At 34.7% G+C, this 17,798-nt stretch overlaps 1 protein-coding gene across 1 annotated transcript in view; it reads right to left on the reverse strand.

Annotated features, from left to right (window-relative positions):
- The window catches only part of GABRA3 (gamma-aminobutyric acid type A receptor subunit alpha3), a 380,473-nt gene that overhangs the window by 345,625 nt on the left and 17,050 nt on the right, over positions 1–17,798 (reverse strand). The window lies entirely within an intron of this gene.

The following is a 17,798-nucleotide window of genomic DNA, read 5'->3' on the forward strand; positions in this document are numbered from 1 at the left end:
CTTGAATTCAAAGAGTGAACTGGTAGTTGCCAGGAGGGAGGGAGGTGAGGGGATGGTTGAAGTAGATAAAGGTGGATTCAGAGGAACAAACTTCCAATTATGGAATAAATAAGTTGCAGAGATGACAGGTGCAGCATAGGAAATATAGTCAATAATATTGTAATAAGGTTATATGGTGACTACACTTATCATGGTGAATATTGAGTAATGTATATAATTGTTGAATCAATATGTTGTATATCTGAAACTAATATAACATTGTATGTTAATTATACTTCAATTTTTAAAAAAGAAAGTTGGTTTGGATAAATCAATTATCAGACAAAGTAGACATTAAGACAAACATCATTACCAGCAAAATAAAAAGAGACACTTCAGAATGATAAAAGATTCATTCATGAGAAAGCTGTAACAATTGTAAATTTGTATGTACCTAATGTTGCCTCAAAAGATATGAGTAAGATATGAGATGAAGAAAAACTAGACAAAACCGCAATTAGAAATACACTATCAAAAGGGCACCTGGGTGGCTCAGTTGGTGAAGCATCTGACTCTTGGTTTCAGCTCAGCTGGTGATCTCACGGCTCATGGGATTGAGCCCTCCATCAGGCTCTGTGCTGACTGCATGGAGCCTGCTTGGGATTTCTCTCCCTTTCTCTCTGCCACTCCCTCTCTCTCTCTTTCTCTCTCTCTCTCAAAATAAATAGACTTTTAAAAAATGAAATACATTATCATAGTGGAAGATTTTAATCTATCTTTCTCAGTGACTGATGAAACAAAGAGAAAAAAATCAGTAAGGATATATGGCAACTTAATAACATTAACAAATTGGACCTGTCAGAGATGGAACACTATACTCAACAACTAAAGAATACACACTCTTTTCATAAACACATGGAACATTTACATACACTGAACATATTTTAGGACAAAGGTCAGCGAACTTTTTTGTCAGACAGTAAAAACTTTAGGCTTTGTGAGTCTCATTATGTTGTTGTCATGTATTTTTCTTTTTTATTAGCCACATTTTAAAACTTTAAAAAAATAAAAATAAAAAAACAGGGGCTACTGGGTGGTTCAGTCAGTTAAGTGTCTGACTCTTGATTTTGGCTCAGGTCATGATCTCATAGTTCATGAATTCCAACACTGCATCAGGCTCTGCACTGAACACATGGAGCCTGCTTGAGATTATCCGTCTCCCTCTCTCTCTGTCCTTCCCCCCTTCATTCATTCATTCATTCATTCATTCATTCATAAATAAATAAATAAATAAGCAAAAAAAAAACATGTTTAGATTGAGGGTCATACAAAAACAGTCCATAAACCAGATTTGGCCTATGGACCACAATTTGCTGACTTCTGTTTCAGGCCAAGAAGCAACCCTCAACAAATTTCAAATTAAAGTTCTATGGAGTATACTCTGGCCACAGCGCAATTAAGCAAAAAATAAATAATCAAATTACAATGATAAAATCCACATCACTTCAAAATTAAGAAATACACTTCTAAATAACCCTGGGTCTAGGAAAAAATCACATTAAAAATTAGACACTTTTTAAACTGAATAATATTGAAAACAATACATATGAAAACTTATGGGCTACAGCTAAAGTCATGCACAGAGGAACATTTTTGACCTGAAAAGCATATATTAGCAAGAATAAATGTTGAAAATTAATAAGCTAAGCATCATCTCATTAATCTAAATCAAGTAAAGCAATTAAAGACAAAGAAAGTGGAAGGAATTGAATAAGACCAGAAATGAATGAAACAGAAAGCAAATACACAATGAAGAATATCAACAAAGCAAAATTTGCCTATTTGAAAATAACAAAGTTGATAAACCTTTAGAAGGACCAATGAAGAAAAAAAGAAAAAAAGAACAAATAAAATGTGGAACTTAAAGGATATATAACTACAGGTCCCACAGATATTAAAAATATCATAAGATAGGAGCGCCTGGCTAGCTCAGTCAATAGACCATGTGACTCAGTCTCAGAGTCATGAGTTTAACCCCACGTTGGGTATAAGGTTTACTTTAAAAAATAATAAATAAACCTTTTAAAAACCATAAGATATGATAAAAAAAATTGTATGCCATTGATTTGAAAATATAATTTAAATGTACAAATTGCTAGCAATGTGCAACTTACCAAAACTGACTCAAGTCAAAATAGAAAATCAGAACAGGGGTGCCTGTGTGGCTCTATCAGTTAAGTGTCTGACTCTTGGTGTCAGCTCAGGACATGATCTCACGATTAGCTAACCCTGTGTCTGGCTCTGTGCTGACAGCACAGAGCCTGCTTGGGATTCTCTCTCTCCACTTCTCTCTGCCCCTCCCACACTCACACAGGCTCTCCCTCTCTCTCTCTCTCTCAAAATAAATAAATGAACATTTATAAAAAGAAAATCAGAACAGTACCATAATATTAAATAAATTGAATCTGTAACTTAAAACCCTTTTAAGGACATCACTAAGATGGCAAAGTAGGAGGACCTAGGCTCCATCTCCTCGAAAAGATCATAGATAGCTATTTGTGAACAAAAACAGCTCTGGTATAGCTCAAGAGTCCACTTAAGAAACCAGCAACAGTAGAACGAAAAACCTGAGAATAACTGCACACAAAGGGAAAGATGAACATTTCTTTTGACTATCATCATCCTTTCCTCCAGGCTGGTACTGCTCAGTGCTGGCTGGCACAGCTAGAAGGAGTTCTCCATTCTGGGAAAGGGAGACTGGAGTGAGTGACCATCTTTCCCTTTGAAAGGACCACACAAAGGACCTGCTTTGATTTCACCCTCCCACCCAGACTGGCAAAGCTGAGACATAGAGATATGAGTAGAAACAAGGAAGAAAAGCTGGGGCTACCAGAATAACCCACAACCTGCTCTGCAGAGGACCACAATAGTTTTCCTCATTGAAAAAACCAATGGCCAGGATCATAAACTCCATATAGATTTCACTAGTTATTGTCCCACAGGTAATAGCATTCAAAGATGACAGACACCTGAGTTCTTCCCTGTTCCCTGCCTCCAATCTCTGCCAGAGCTCAGAATCCATACCAGCAGCCAGCCACTGATCATCAGGGAAATGTAAATCAAAACTACAGTGAGATATCACCTCACACCTGTCAGACTTTCTTGAAAGCCAACCCATTCTTAGCTTTGAAAAATGTTATTTTGATCATGTCATTTCATGTTTAAAGCCCTTTAATTGGTTTATAACCCTCTTTACTACATAGCATTCAGCTTACCTTCAAATTACTTGTTCAAAGTACCCCTTCCCTTTTAGATTGTGAGCTCCAACAGAGTGGGGGCCAGGTCTATCTGATTCACTATTATATCCTCAACACCTAACACAGTGAAGTGATATATTTAACATACTATCTAATAAATAGATATTAAAATGAAAATAAAAATCTCTCATATCTCACCAAGAAAAACCAAACACTCAAGAAAGGGGTTCATAAAGTAGAACTTGAAGACATCTGAGAAGTTCTGCAGAGACGGATGACACAGGACCTCCAATAAGTGAACACTGACCTTGTCAATTCTGGCCACAATATTCACAGGTAAATTCTGCCTGGGGCTACAGTACACCAGAACATCTGGAAAGGTGTCACCCATCCATATGAATTGCTTATATGACCCTAAACATCTTTTTATGCGAATACAGGTTATATCTCAAATTATTCCTTTACTTGCCACTGGGAGGTACATGGCAAAGCAACAAAACCATTTATAGACAGAGACTCAGACTCACCAATTAGAGACAGTAATTCAAGAACTAAATCACCAAGGAAGGAGAGACACCCTGTGTAATTTGCACAAGCACCTCAGACTGCTGGCCTGATTTACAACAGGCTCTATTCTAAGAGTGTATTGACTCATAGTCCCTTCCAACTCAGCACCCAGATTCCAAAACACTCACCCTGCAGACAGTGATTCAGAGTCCTGGCACTATGCTATGCTGCTGTGTCCTGCCTCTCATCCAAATAGCTACTTTCAATAGTAGTCCCTGGGGCTACAGGCAGACAGATGAAGCTGTATGCTAAAGAGTAACTGCAGATTTGTAGTTTGTTTCCAGGGTACATAAGCTATAAACAGGAATGTGCAATGTACATTGTTCAGGCAACCCACCTTTATCTAAAAATGGAAATCTACAGACAAGATACAAAAATGGAGAAAGGTTATGTTCATATATACCAATTTCAGCTTCCAGACCACACTGAGCATGTAAATGTGAGCATTATTATAACATGGATACTGCCATGGATCCCCAAATACTTCTAGAGCCTGTGTCATTTATATATTGCTAAATAGGCACTCAGAAAGCAGGAGGAAATCACTCCTGGAGTAAAAATGAAAATGAGTTCTAAGATTGAGTATTTACTTATTTCTGCCTGGGCGTTACTGCTGCTGGAATGTCACTTGTAACAATGACATACTTCTTGCAAACATTTGGCAAGCATACACCCACTCCCCAAGAGCAAGAGAGTTTCTTTCTCAAATGAACCTCAGCTAAAAACTGAGAAAGAGGGATTGAAAGAAAGCAAGAAATGGGGGAAAGCAATACAGACCACTAAAAATGAAGAATGCTCTTAGTCACCCATGTGGAAGTAGAATAAAGAAAATTAGAGGTTGATTAAAGGATGCAGGCACAAAAATATTGTCAAGACCTTATGTCAGTGAGAGAAAGCAGAAGCTTGAAGGTTAAAGTGGAAGAAAGAGTGAAATTAAGAGAAAGGGAAGAAGAATAACTGTATATGTGGGCAAATTAGACAGGTCAGGAAAACTGGTGGGAAATAAACTTAGCAAAATAAACACAATCATAAAAACAAGTTCAGCTCTTGCAAGTTGGCCCTGGGCAAGTAGAGCTACCAGACACAACACCAGACCAGGATTGCCAATGCTGAGGCAAATCTGAGAAGCCCATTGAAAAGAAGAAAAGCAACAGGAAGCTAATTTGAAAAATAGGCAGAGGAGGAGTTAAGATGGCAGAGTAGGAGGAGGACCTTATGGTTGTCTCATCCCTTGAACACAGCTAGATAATTATCAAATCATTCTGTACACCCAGGAAATTTATCTGAGGACTGAGAGAACAAACTGCACAACTAAAGCGAGAAAAGAGGCCACATCATGGAAGGTAGGAGGTGTGGAGAAAAGAGGCCACATCACGGAAGGTAGGAGGTGTGGAGATGGAGACATGCTTTGAGAGACAAAAAAATCCCAGATGCTGTAGAGGGGAGGGAGCCCTGATCAAAGAGAGAGAGAAATATAAAGCAGCATGCAGGGGATTGCACAAGGAAAAACTTATATACAAAAATAAATTCAAAATGGATGAAAGACCTAAATATGAGACAGGAAACCATCAAAATCCTTGAGAAAAACACAAGCAGCAACTTTTTTGATCTCGGCCATATCAACTCCTTTCTAGACACATCCAGAAGCAAGGGAAACAAAAGCAGAAATGAACTATTGGGACCTCATCAAGATAAAAAGCTTCTTCACAGTGAAGGAAACTATCAACAAAACTAAAAGGCAACCTATGATTTATCAAATAAAGGGTTACTATCCAAAATCTATAAAGAACTTATCAAACTCAATAGACAAAATAAATAAATAAAAGTAATCCAGTTAAGAAATGGGAAGAAGACATGAGTAGACATTTTTCCAAAGAAGACATCCAGATGGCCAATAGATACATGAAAAGATGCCCAACATCATTCATAATCAGGGAAACACAAATCAAACCCATGATGGGATACCACCTCACATCTGTCAGAATGGCTAAAATCAACAACACAAGATACAACAGGTGTTGGTGAGGATGTGGAGAAAGGTGAACCCTCTTGCACTGTCAATATGAATGCAAACTGGTGCAGCCACTCTGGAGAACAGTATACAGGTTCCTGAAAAAAAAAAACTAAAAATATAACTACCCTACAACCCAGCAATTGCACTACTAGGTACTTACCCAAAGGGTACAAAAATACTGATTTGAAGGAGAATGTGTATCCCAATGTTTATAGTAGCATTATCAATAGCCAGTATGGAAAGAGCCCAATATGACTATTACTCAGCCATCAAAACAAATGAAATCTTGCCATTTGCAAGGACATAGATAGAGCTAGAATGATGGTAAGTATACAGTCAGAAAGACAAATAGCGTATGATTTCACTCATATGTGGAATCTAAGAAACAAAACAGATGAACACAGGGAAGGAAGAAAAAAGGACAGAGGCAAACCAGGAAAACATATTCTTAAGTATAGAGAACAAACCGAGGATTGATGGAGGAAGGTGGGTGGGAGAATGGTTTAAGTGGGTGATGGGTTTTAATGAAGGTACCTGTCGTGAGTACTGGGAATTATAAAGTAAGTGATGAATCACTAAATTCTTCCTGAAATCAATGTTACACTATATGTTAACTAACTAGAATTTATTTTTTTATTTATTTGGGTTTTATTTATTTTTTATTTATTTTTTTAGATTTATTCTCAAATTAGCTAACATACAGTGTAGTGTAGTGTAGTCTTGGCTTCAGGAGTAGATTCCCATGATTCATTACTTACATACAACACCCAGTGCTCATCCCAACAAGTGCCCTCCTCAATTCCCATCACCCATTTTCCCCACCCTCATCAACTCTGTTTTCTGTATTTAAGAGTCTCTTATGGCTTGCCTCCCTCTCTGTTTTTTTCTATTTTTTCCTTCCGTTTCCCTATGATCATCTGTTAAGTTTCCCAAATTCCACATATGAGTGAAATTATATGATATCTTTCTCTGGCTGAGTTATTTTGCTTAGCGTAATACCATTCAGTTCCATCCATGTTGTTGCAAATGGCAACATTAGAATTACCCTATGACCCAACAATTGCACTACTAGGAATTTATCCAAAGGATACAGGAGTGCTGATTCGAAGCAGCACATGCACCCGAATGTTTATAGCAGCTCTGTCAACAATAGCCAAATTCTGGAAAGAGCCCAAATCAACTGATGAATGGAATAAGGAGATGTGGTATATGTATATATGTATGTGTGTATATAAATATACATATATATAAATGTGTATATATATACATATACACACATACATATATACACACATATACATATATGTATATATGTATGTGTGTATATGTATATATACACATTTATATATACACACACATATATATACATATATGTATATGTGTGTATATATGTATGTGTGTATATGTATATATACACATTTATATACACACACATTTATATATACATATACACACATTTATACACACATATATACACACATATATATACACACATTTATATATACATATACACACATACATATATACATATACATATATGTATGTGTGTGTATATGTATATAAATATATATATACACACACACAATGGTGTATGTATGTATGTATGTATACACACACATAAACACACACACACAATGGAATACTACTTGGTGAGGAAAAAGAATGAAATCTAACTAGAATTTAAATTAAAATGTTGAAACAAAAAGAACAAGTTCAGCTATTTTGGACTTACTAGTGTTTGGTAAATATTCCATCTAGTATTCCTATCAATCTATGTCCAGTATATCTCTCAAACTCATCTTCCTACTCTCTCCTTCTCTCTCCCTCTCTCCAGATACCACCGTATCAAAGTGGTACTGGCCTCCTTACATTCACCCTGGCTACTTTTAAACTGCATTAATTCATTCTTCACACATTAACCTGAGGGACCTATTAAAATATCAAATTACTCCTTTGCTTAAAACTATGGGTGGCTCAGTAGGTTAAGCTTCAGACTCTTGATTTCAGCTCAGGTTATGACTTCATGGTCCCAGCATTAGGCTCCATACTGACAGCACAAAACTTGCTTGGGATTTTACCTCCCTGTCTCTCTGACCCTCCCCAGCTTGCACATGGGCGCTCTCTCTCTCTCTCTCTCTCTCTCTCTCTCTCTTTAAAATAAATAAATAAATAAACTTAAAAAATGATAGCTAAGTCATAAAACATACTTTAAAAATAAAAACACAACCACTATTGCTTTTAAAACAAAAGAATAGAAAGAGAGAAATATGTCCATGGAGCTGAAACAAATGAAAAAAGAAACTTAGCAATAGCAGGATCTAAAGTCACTCACCTATTAGGAAACATGCAGAGGCAGCCAACTTTTGTGGGAATTGTGGCAGGGTAGCAAAGTTAGATTATTGAAGAAAACCAGAAAGGAAAACAGGAATTTCCTGCCTAATCATTATGATGTTAAAAATCCTATGATGTGTACACAAAGCTGAGATTGGCAACTAAGGTGCTATCAGAGTGGTAGGAAGTAGTATAGATAGCTATGCAACTGACACTTGCATCACACTATCCATTAGCTCAAAAACTGGACCTTTCATATCCTCATGTAACAAAAGGCCCAAACTGCCAACATAAGCACTTGTTCTGAACTGGGGAGCTGATCAAATGAAACATAATCCACCCATACCTAAAAGGGAGATGTATAGCAAATAAAATAATTGAATTTTCTCATTTAAGTTAGTCTTACACCAAGTTAAAATTCCAAGCCTACAAAAAAGTATTGAAAAAATAATAAATTCAAAAAATGTGATGTTAGAGTCCTAGGGAAATACAGTAATTTGAAAAGGACTTTATTTATTTTTATTTTTTTAACATTTATTCATTTTCGAAAGGCAGATAGAGAGCGCAAAAGGGGGGAAGGGGCAGAGAGAGAGGGAGACAGAATCTGAAGCAGGCTCCAGGCTCCGAGCTGTCAGCACAGAGCCCGACGCGGGGCTCGAACTCACGGACCGTGAGATCACGACCTGAGCTGAAGTCGGATGCTTAACCGACTGAGCCACCCAGGCGCCCTTGAAAAGGACTTTAAAACAAACGTTTGACATCCTCAAAAAACTGTAGGAATAAACTTATGAAGAGCAAGAGCAAGGGATTATAAATAAAAAAGACATACAATTCAGAAAATGTGTATATTAAAAAATAGAAATCCTATGAATCAAGAGTATAGACTCTGGAATAAAAGCTCAAAACACAGCATAAACCCTGAACCAGATATGGCTAAGGAAATAGTCAATTTTAAGATATTTCTAAAAACTGGACTTAGAATGAAACACTGAGAGATAAAGAAATTGATAAAATGAAAAAGAAGTTAAGAGACCTGAAGAACAGGCTTAGAACCTCTAACCAAAAACTAATAATGGTTCTAGAGGTAGAAAATAATAAGTACAGAAGAGCGATAATGGCACATATGTATATGTGTATATATATATATATATATGAAATTTATGCTAACTTAAATTATAATAGTGGTGGCAAAAGAAAGATACATGCAGACATAATAAACTAAGAGTTTACCACTTACAGACTTTCAAAAGAAAATAATTATAAGAAATAACTATAAGAAAATATGTAATAAATTATAAACTACAAGAATTTTTAAAACTTGAGTCCTTCCCAGTTAAATATAGTCAATTGAGCATCAGCATTTGTTTCTGCTTTGTACTGAAACCCCACTAAAGAGGCAGTAAAAGAATCTAATTCACAAACCAACAAAGAGAAAGGGAGATATGACCAAAAAAATTTTTTACAAGACTCCTCTAACCCTATTTGTCACTCAGAATACAAGGAATTAGATATGTGTCCTCCAAGGAAGATACTTAGAATATTAATTTCTGTTGAACCTTCTTAGTCCAAAAGAAAAAACCTACAAACATTGATATCATAGCTCTCAACAAATCAACCTCATCAGATAATATATCTATTCATTCAGCATTTTCAATCAGTTTTTAATGTTCCACTCTTCAATATAAACAACCAACCAAGAAAAAGAATATCCAAGAATGTGGGTAGCCTCTAGATGCTGGAAAAGGAAAGGAAATGCATATTCCCCCAGAGTCTCCAGAAAGGAACACAGCTTTGCCAACACCTTGATTTTAGCCCTGGAAAACCTCCAGAACTATAAGATAAATTTGTATTGTTTTAAGCCACTAGATTTGTGTTAATTTGTTATAGCAACAACAGAAAATTAATACAATATATTATCTGGCTCAGCTATGAATGGCATTAACATAGTCACAATAACACAAAATTAAATCAATATTATGCTGCAATTAAGCAGAGTATGAAGGTTGTACAAGATGGGGTTTTCAAAGTACCAAAATCTTTCCACTCTTCCAGAGTGGGAAATTAATAAATAGTGCCTAAACATTTAAAATTAAGAAGGATGACGGCACCTGAGTGGCTCAGTCAGTTAAGCATCTGACTTCAGCTCATGTCATGATCTCGCGGTTTGTGAGTTCGAGCCCCGCGTTTGGCTCTGTGCTGACAGCTCAGAGCCTGGAGCCTGCTTTGGATTCTGTGTCTCCCTTTCTCTTTGCCCTTCTCCTGCTCGTGCTCTGTTTCTATCTCCCAAAAATAAATGTTAAAAATTTTTTTAATTAAGAAGGATCAATATAAGTATGTTATGTAGGGATATGTTATAAATACCAAATATCTGAAAGGGTATCTTCTGGGAAGAGAGCAGGGAACTACTGCTTTTTTTTTTCAGTAGAAGTGTTGGGAATGGACATCTTGCCTTATTCTGTTTTGTTGTTTTTGTTGTTGTTTAGTATGGTTGACACACAATAGTACACTAGTTCCAGGTGTACAACTTAGTGATTTGACAAGTTTATACATTATGCTATCTTCACCACAATTATAGCTACCATGTGTCACATTATATTGCTATTACATTATCATTGACTGTATTCCTTATGCTGTGCCTTTATTCTTGTGGCTTATTCATTCCATAACTGGAGGCTTATATCTCCCTCTCCTCTTCTCTTATTTGACGCAACCCCGCTTCCCCTTACCCTCTGGCAACCATCAGTTTGTTCTGTGTATTTATATTTCTGATTCTGCTTTTTGTTTTTTTTTAATTCCACTTATGAGTAGACTCACATGGTATTTGTCTTTTTTAGTCATTTAGCATCATATTCGGTCCATCCATGTTGTCTCACATGGCACAATCTGATCCTTTTTTATGGCTTCATACTATTTCATTGTGTGCCTGGATGTGCATGTGTGTATGTATATACAACACATTTCTTTATCCATTCATTTACTGTTTTTTGTTTATTGCTCTATTATTTATCCATTCATCTTTGGGTTTTTTTTTTTGGTATTGAGTTGCATAAGATCTTTATATATTTTGGATATTATCTTCTCCCATTCAGTAGGTTGTCTTTTTGTTTTGTTGATGGTTTCCTCTGCTGTGCAAAAGCTTTTTAGTTTGAGATAGCCCCAATAGCTTATTTTTGCTTTTGTTTCCCTTGCCTTAGGAAATATATCTACAAAAATGTTGTTAAAGCCAACATCCATGAAATTATTGCCTGTTTTCCCTTCTAGGATTGTTATGATTTCAGGTCTCACTTTTAGGTCTTCAATCCATTTTGAGCTTATTTTTTGTATGATGTTAGAAGGAGTTCTAGTTTTATTCTTTTACATGTAGCTATCCAGTTTTCCTAGCACCATTTATTGAAAAAACTGTTTTTCCCATTGTATATTCTTGTCTCCTTTGTCATAGATTAATTGACCATATAACTGTGGGTTTATTTCTGGGCTCTCTATTCTGTTCAATTGATCTAAGTGTTTATTTTTGTGCTGTACTGTTCTATAACAAATTTTGGAGAAATATTTGACTTTAAACTCAATCCTCATATAATTTTGATAAAGGTCAAAACAAATTTTAAAAAATTATAACAGAATATTATGAATAGCTTTAGGTTACTACATTCAAAAACAAAATAAATGGATAAATTTCTATAGAAACAATAGAAGAAATAGCAAACTGGAAGAAATAAAAAATTGAACCAGCAGGTTAAACATACCACCATACCCTGTTGTAAAGAGGAAATGGGGCCACACAAGAATCAAGTCAGTGTTATTAAACTATCATGAAAGTTAATCTTACCTTCTGCAAACTGTTCTAGAAATGAAAAAAGATGAAGAATGACGTAACCCATTTTGTGAGCTTAGTATAATGTTGATTTAAAATTTGAACAGAAATAATAAAATCAACTTATGAACACAGATAAATTTTTAAAGGAAAAAAACACAAATACAGCCACATATAATACATAATCAACTAGATTTATCCAATAAATCAAAGTACAGTTCAATATCAAATAATCTATCAATGCAATTCACAATTCTGAAAAAAAGAAAAGGATCCAAAAGGGTTTAATTACCTATAGTAATTTAAAAATATGTATATTAATATCATATCAAAAGAAGTATATGAACATCTCAATAAATGAAGAAAAAAGCATGCAATGAAAGTCTCCTCTTATTCATGATAAAAATCTTAGCATACTAGAGATACAAGGAAACTTCCCTTATTTGATGAACAGTATCTACCAAAATCTATACCAAATGCTGTACTTAATGAAGACACTTTTGAAACAATCTCACTGAAATCAAGAACAAAACTAAAACTGCTGCATCCCTATCACTAAGCAATATTCTTTTGTATGTCCCAGCCAAAAAAATTAGAAAAAATAATACAGAAATATAAAAATTTTAAAAGGAATAAAGAATTGCTAATATATTCAGGAGATATGAAAAACTGTAGAAAATTTTAAAAAATAAATAACATAAGAATGAATAAGAATCTTCAAAATTACTATATATAAAATCAACCTACAGATATCAATTTAAAATGTAATAGAAAAAGGATCCCAGTTGAAATGGACATAAAAATAAAAGGCATTTATCAAAAATTATCAAATGAAGCTGAATAAGTACATATCAAAGTATTTATAGTATTAAATGCTTATATTAGATAAGGAAAAAGACCTCAAATCAATGACCTAAGATTGTACCTATGAAATCTAAGATCTAAAAAACATCTTATCTAAGAACTAATCAAGATCTAACAACCTTGAAATGAAAAAAATGAACACATGCTTACACGACCAATTTATGACAAAGGAGGCAAAAATATACAATGGAGAAAAGACAGGCTTTTTAGTAAATGGTTCTGGGGAAACTGGACAACTACATGCAAAAGAATGAAACTGGACCACTTTCTTATACCATACACAAAAATAAACGCAAACTGGATTAAAGACCTAAATGTGAAACCTGAAAAAATAAAATTCCTAGAAGACTACATATGCAGTAATTTCTTTGACATCAGCCTTAGCAACATTTTTCTAAATATGTCTTCTAAGGCAAGGGAAACAAAAGCAAAAATAAACTATTGGGACTAACACAAAATAAAAAGCTTTCACACAGAGAAGAAAACCATCAACAAAACAAAAAACAACTTACTGAATGAGAGAAGATATCTGCAAATGATATACCTAATAAGGAGTTAATATCCAAAATACATAAAGAATTTATACAACACCAAAAAAAAATCTGATTTTAAAAATGGGCAGAGAACCTGAATAGACATTTTTCCAAAGAAGACATACAATAGCCAAAGACACATGAAAAGGTGCTGAATATCGCTAACCATCAGGGAAATGCAAATCAAAACTTATACCTCTCAGAATGCCTAAGATAAAAAAGACAAGAAATAACAAGTGTTGGCAAGGATGTGGAGCAAAAGGAACTCTTGTGCATTGTTGGTGGTAATGTAAATCGGTATAGTCACTGTGGAAAATGGTGCTGAGATTCCTAAAAAAATTAAAAATAGAAATATATGACCCAATACTTCCACTACTGGGTACTTACCCCCTAAAACAAAAAATGAGAAAAGATAAATGTAACCCATATTTATTTAAGCATTTATAATAGCTAAGATATGGATGCAACCCAAGTGTCCATCAATAGTTGAATGAATAAAGATGTGGTGTATATATATATACAATGGAATATTACTCAAACATAAAAAAAATGAGATGTTGCCATTTGTGACAACATAGATAGCTCTAGAGGGTAATATGCTAAGTGAAATAAGTTAGAATAAGAAAAACAAATACCGTATGATTTTACTTATATGTAGAACTTAAACAAAACCAATGAACAAAGAAACAAACAATAACAACAGACTCTTAAATGCAGAGAACAAACTGATGGCTGACAGAGAAGAGGTGGATGGGGGGGTGAGTAGGTGAAATAGATAAAGGGATTTAAAAAAAAAAAGAAACTTGAAAATGAAGAGCAAATTAAATCCAAAGGAAGCAGAAGAAACAATAAATATAGAATTCAAAGGAAGCAGAAGAAACAATAAATATAGAATTCAATGAAAGAGAAAATAGGAAAACAATTTAATTTTTTTTAACGTTTATTCATTTTTGAGAGAGAGACAGAGTGTGAGCAGGGGAGGAGCAGAGAGAGAGAGGGAGATACAGAATCCAAAGCATGCTCCATGCTCTTAGCTGTCAGCACAGAGCCCGAAGAAGGGCTCAATCATGAACTGTTAGATCATGACCCGAGCTGAAGTCAGACACTTAATCCACTGAGCCACCCACGCGTCCCAATAGGAAAACAATTTCAAAAAATCTGTGAAACTAAAAGTTAGTATTTTGAGAAGATCAATAAAATTAGTAACTTTCTACAAAGACTGATAGAGGAAAAGAAGGAAGATTACCATTATCAGTAATGAAGACAAGTATGTAATTACAGATCTTACAAACATTAAAAGGATAACAAGGAACTATTATGAACAAATTTATGGAGATAATGTAAATTAAATGAAAAAAATTCTTGTAAGATATAAATTACCAATTCTCAAGAAGAAATAATCTGAATATAGCTTTATCTATTAAATCAATTAAATTCACACTTTAAAACCTTGATCATAAAGAAAATTCCAGACAAAAACACTCCCAAAAGCACAGATGGCTTCAGTAATGATTTCTACTAAGTGTTTAAGGAAGAAACAGCACCAATTCTACATAAAATCTTCTAGAAAACAGAAGAGGAATAAACACTTCCCACAACATATTGTATGAGACCAGAATAACTATTTGCCAAAATCAAATAAAGTTAAGAAAAGAAAATTAAAGGTCAATATTCCTAATGAACATAGATACAAAAAAAACTTTAACAAAATATTAGCAACTGGAATCAGAAATACGTAACAAGGACAATACATCATAACCAAGCAGTTTTATCTTGAGACTGCAAAGGTGGTTCAACACTGGAAAGACGATCACTGTAATTCAGCACATCAACAGACTTAAAAAAAAATCATTTCAAAAGGTACAGAAAAAGCATTTTAAAAAATCCAACATACATTCATGATAAAATCCCTCAGCAAACTATAGATAGAAGGGAACTCCCTCAGGGGCTCCTGGGTAGCTCAGTCAGTTAAGTGTCAGACTCTTGATTTCAGCTCAGGTCATGATCTCATGGTTCATGGGTTTGAGCCCTACGCATCAGGCTCTGCACTGACAGTGCAGAGACTGCTTTGAATCCTGTGTCTCCCTCTCTCTCTACCTTCCTCTCCCCTGCTTGCAGATGCTCTCTCTCTCAAAAATAAATATTTAGAAGGGAACTCCCTCAAACTTGTAAGTAACAAGTATAAAAAATCTAAAGCTGATTTCATATTGAATGGTGAATAATGGGGAAAAATAAGATTGCGAGCAAGGCAAAGAGATATGCTTTAACCACTTCTACTGAACATTTTATTAGAGGTCCTATTCAGTGAAAATAAAGCAAAAACAAAACAAAGTATACAAGTTAGAAAAAAGGAAATAAAAATGTGTTTATTTTTACACAACGTAATCATCTACATAGAAAATCCAAACAATCTTAAAAAAAGGTACTAGAATTAGTAAGTTTTATAAGATCATGGGATATAGAGTCAATATATAAAAATTAACTGTATTTCTGTATACAATAAACATTCAAAATTTGAAAATTTTAAATGCCATAACATCAAAAATGTAATACTTGGAATAAATTTAACAAAATATACGCAAGACCTATACACTGAAAGCTACAAAAACATTGTTGAGAGAATTTAAAGAGGAAATAAATAATGCAAAACTATACCGTGTTCATATATCAAGAGACTCAAGATTGTAAGATGCAATTTATCTCCAAATTAGTGTATAATTCAACTTAGTCCCATTAAAACTTTCAGCTGGATTTTCGGGGGGAGAAACTGATCAGCTGGTTAAAAAATTTATATGGAAATGCAAAGGACCTATAATTATATATATATATATATATATATATATATATATATACATATATATATATGTGTGTGTGTGTGTGTGTGTGTATAATGAAGAACAAAGCTGGAGTATCCATAATACTTTATTTCAAGATTTACTATAATTCTATAGCAGAGTTTCACAACCTCAACACTATTAACATTTTGGGCTGGATAATACTTTGTTGTTGGTAGCTGCCTGGCTCCTCCTCACTAGATGCCACTAGCACTCACCTCCAGTAGTGACAATCAGAAATGTCTCCATACATTGCCAAATGTCTCTTACCCCAAGGGAGGGGGATGGTCCTAGTTGAGAACCACTGAATTACAATATTTGATACAGTGTGGTAATGTTTCAAGGTTACACATATAGATTAAACAGAGAAAAAAGAGTCTAGAAGTAGATCCACATATACATGGTTAACTGATTTTGAACAAAGGTGCCAAGATAATTCAATGAGCAAAGGATAAATCTTGTCAACAAATAATGCTGGAAAAATTAGGCATCCATGTGGAAAAAATACATAGACCTGGAACTTTACCTTGCCCCAAAGACAAAAGTCATCTAGACATACATCAAAGATATTAGTCAAAGAACTCAAACTAAAATTCTACAAGAAAACAAATGAGAAGATCATTTTGAACTTAGTTAAAGCAAAACTTCTCAGAACACAAAAGGTAAAAGTCATAATAGAAACTCCACATAGAAAATGGAAAGACATCACAGAATGAGAGAAAATATTTTTCAAAACACCTTTTAAAGGATTATAATATTCACTTATCTTACAACTTACTAACAAAAATACAAATATCTCACTTTTAAAGTGGGAGGAGTACATGGATTGTTCAGTCAGTTAAGCATCTGGCTTCAGCTCAGGTCATGATCTCACAGTTCATGAGTTCCATCCCCACATCAGGCTCTCTGCTGTCAGCACAGAGCTCAGTTCAGATCCTCTGTCTCCCTCTCTCTCTGCCTCTCCCCCACTCTCTCTCTCTCTTTAAAAAATAAACATTAAAAAGTTTAAAATAAAATGGGCAATTTTAATGGACATTTCTCCAAAGAATATGTACAGGTGGCCAATTAGCACATGAAAAGATGCTTAATATCATTAGCCATAGGGATATGCAAATTAAACTACAATGAGGTACCACTACATACTGACTAGAATGGCTAAATAAAGACAGGCAAGGCAAGATACAAGGTTAATATACAAAAGCCAATTATATAATAAAGTAATTGACAGCAATAAAAAATTTAAATTAAAAAATTTAAAACCCCACAACACTATTGGGAGCTTGGGAACATGACAGAGTAGGAGGACCCTGAGCTCACCCTGTACCATGTTTACAATGAGATATCATCCACATCCAGGTCAATAAACTGGAGAGCAATCCCAAGACTGGCAGAACAAACTCCACAACTAAATATAGAGAAGAAGCTGCATCTGAAAGGTTGGTAGGTCAGAAAGGCAGAGGAAGGCTGCCCACAAGAGGGAGGGAGCTGGTCATGGAGAGGACAGAGAAATGGGCCCTTGCACCAGGGAGCTCCACATAGCATTTGGCTTTAAAGACCAGAGGATCTGAATTCTGTGAGTTTGTATAACCAGTGGGATGTGAAGCCTGG

The sequence above is a fragment of the Prionailurus bengalensis genome, chromosome X (genome assembly GCF_016509475.1).
Source record: "Prionailurus bengalensis isolate Pbe53 chromosome X, Fcat_Pben_1.1_paternal_pri, whole genome shotgun sequence".
In the NCBI taxonomy this organism is placed as follows: Eukaryota; Metazoa; Chordata; class Mammalia; order Carnivora; family Felidae; genus Prionailurus; species Prionailurus bengalensis.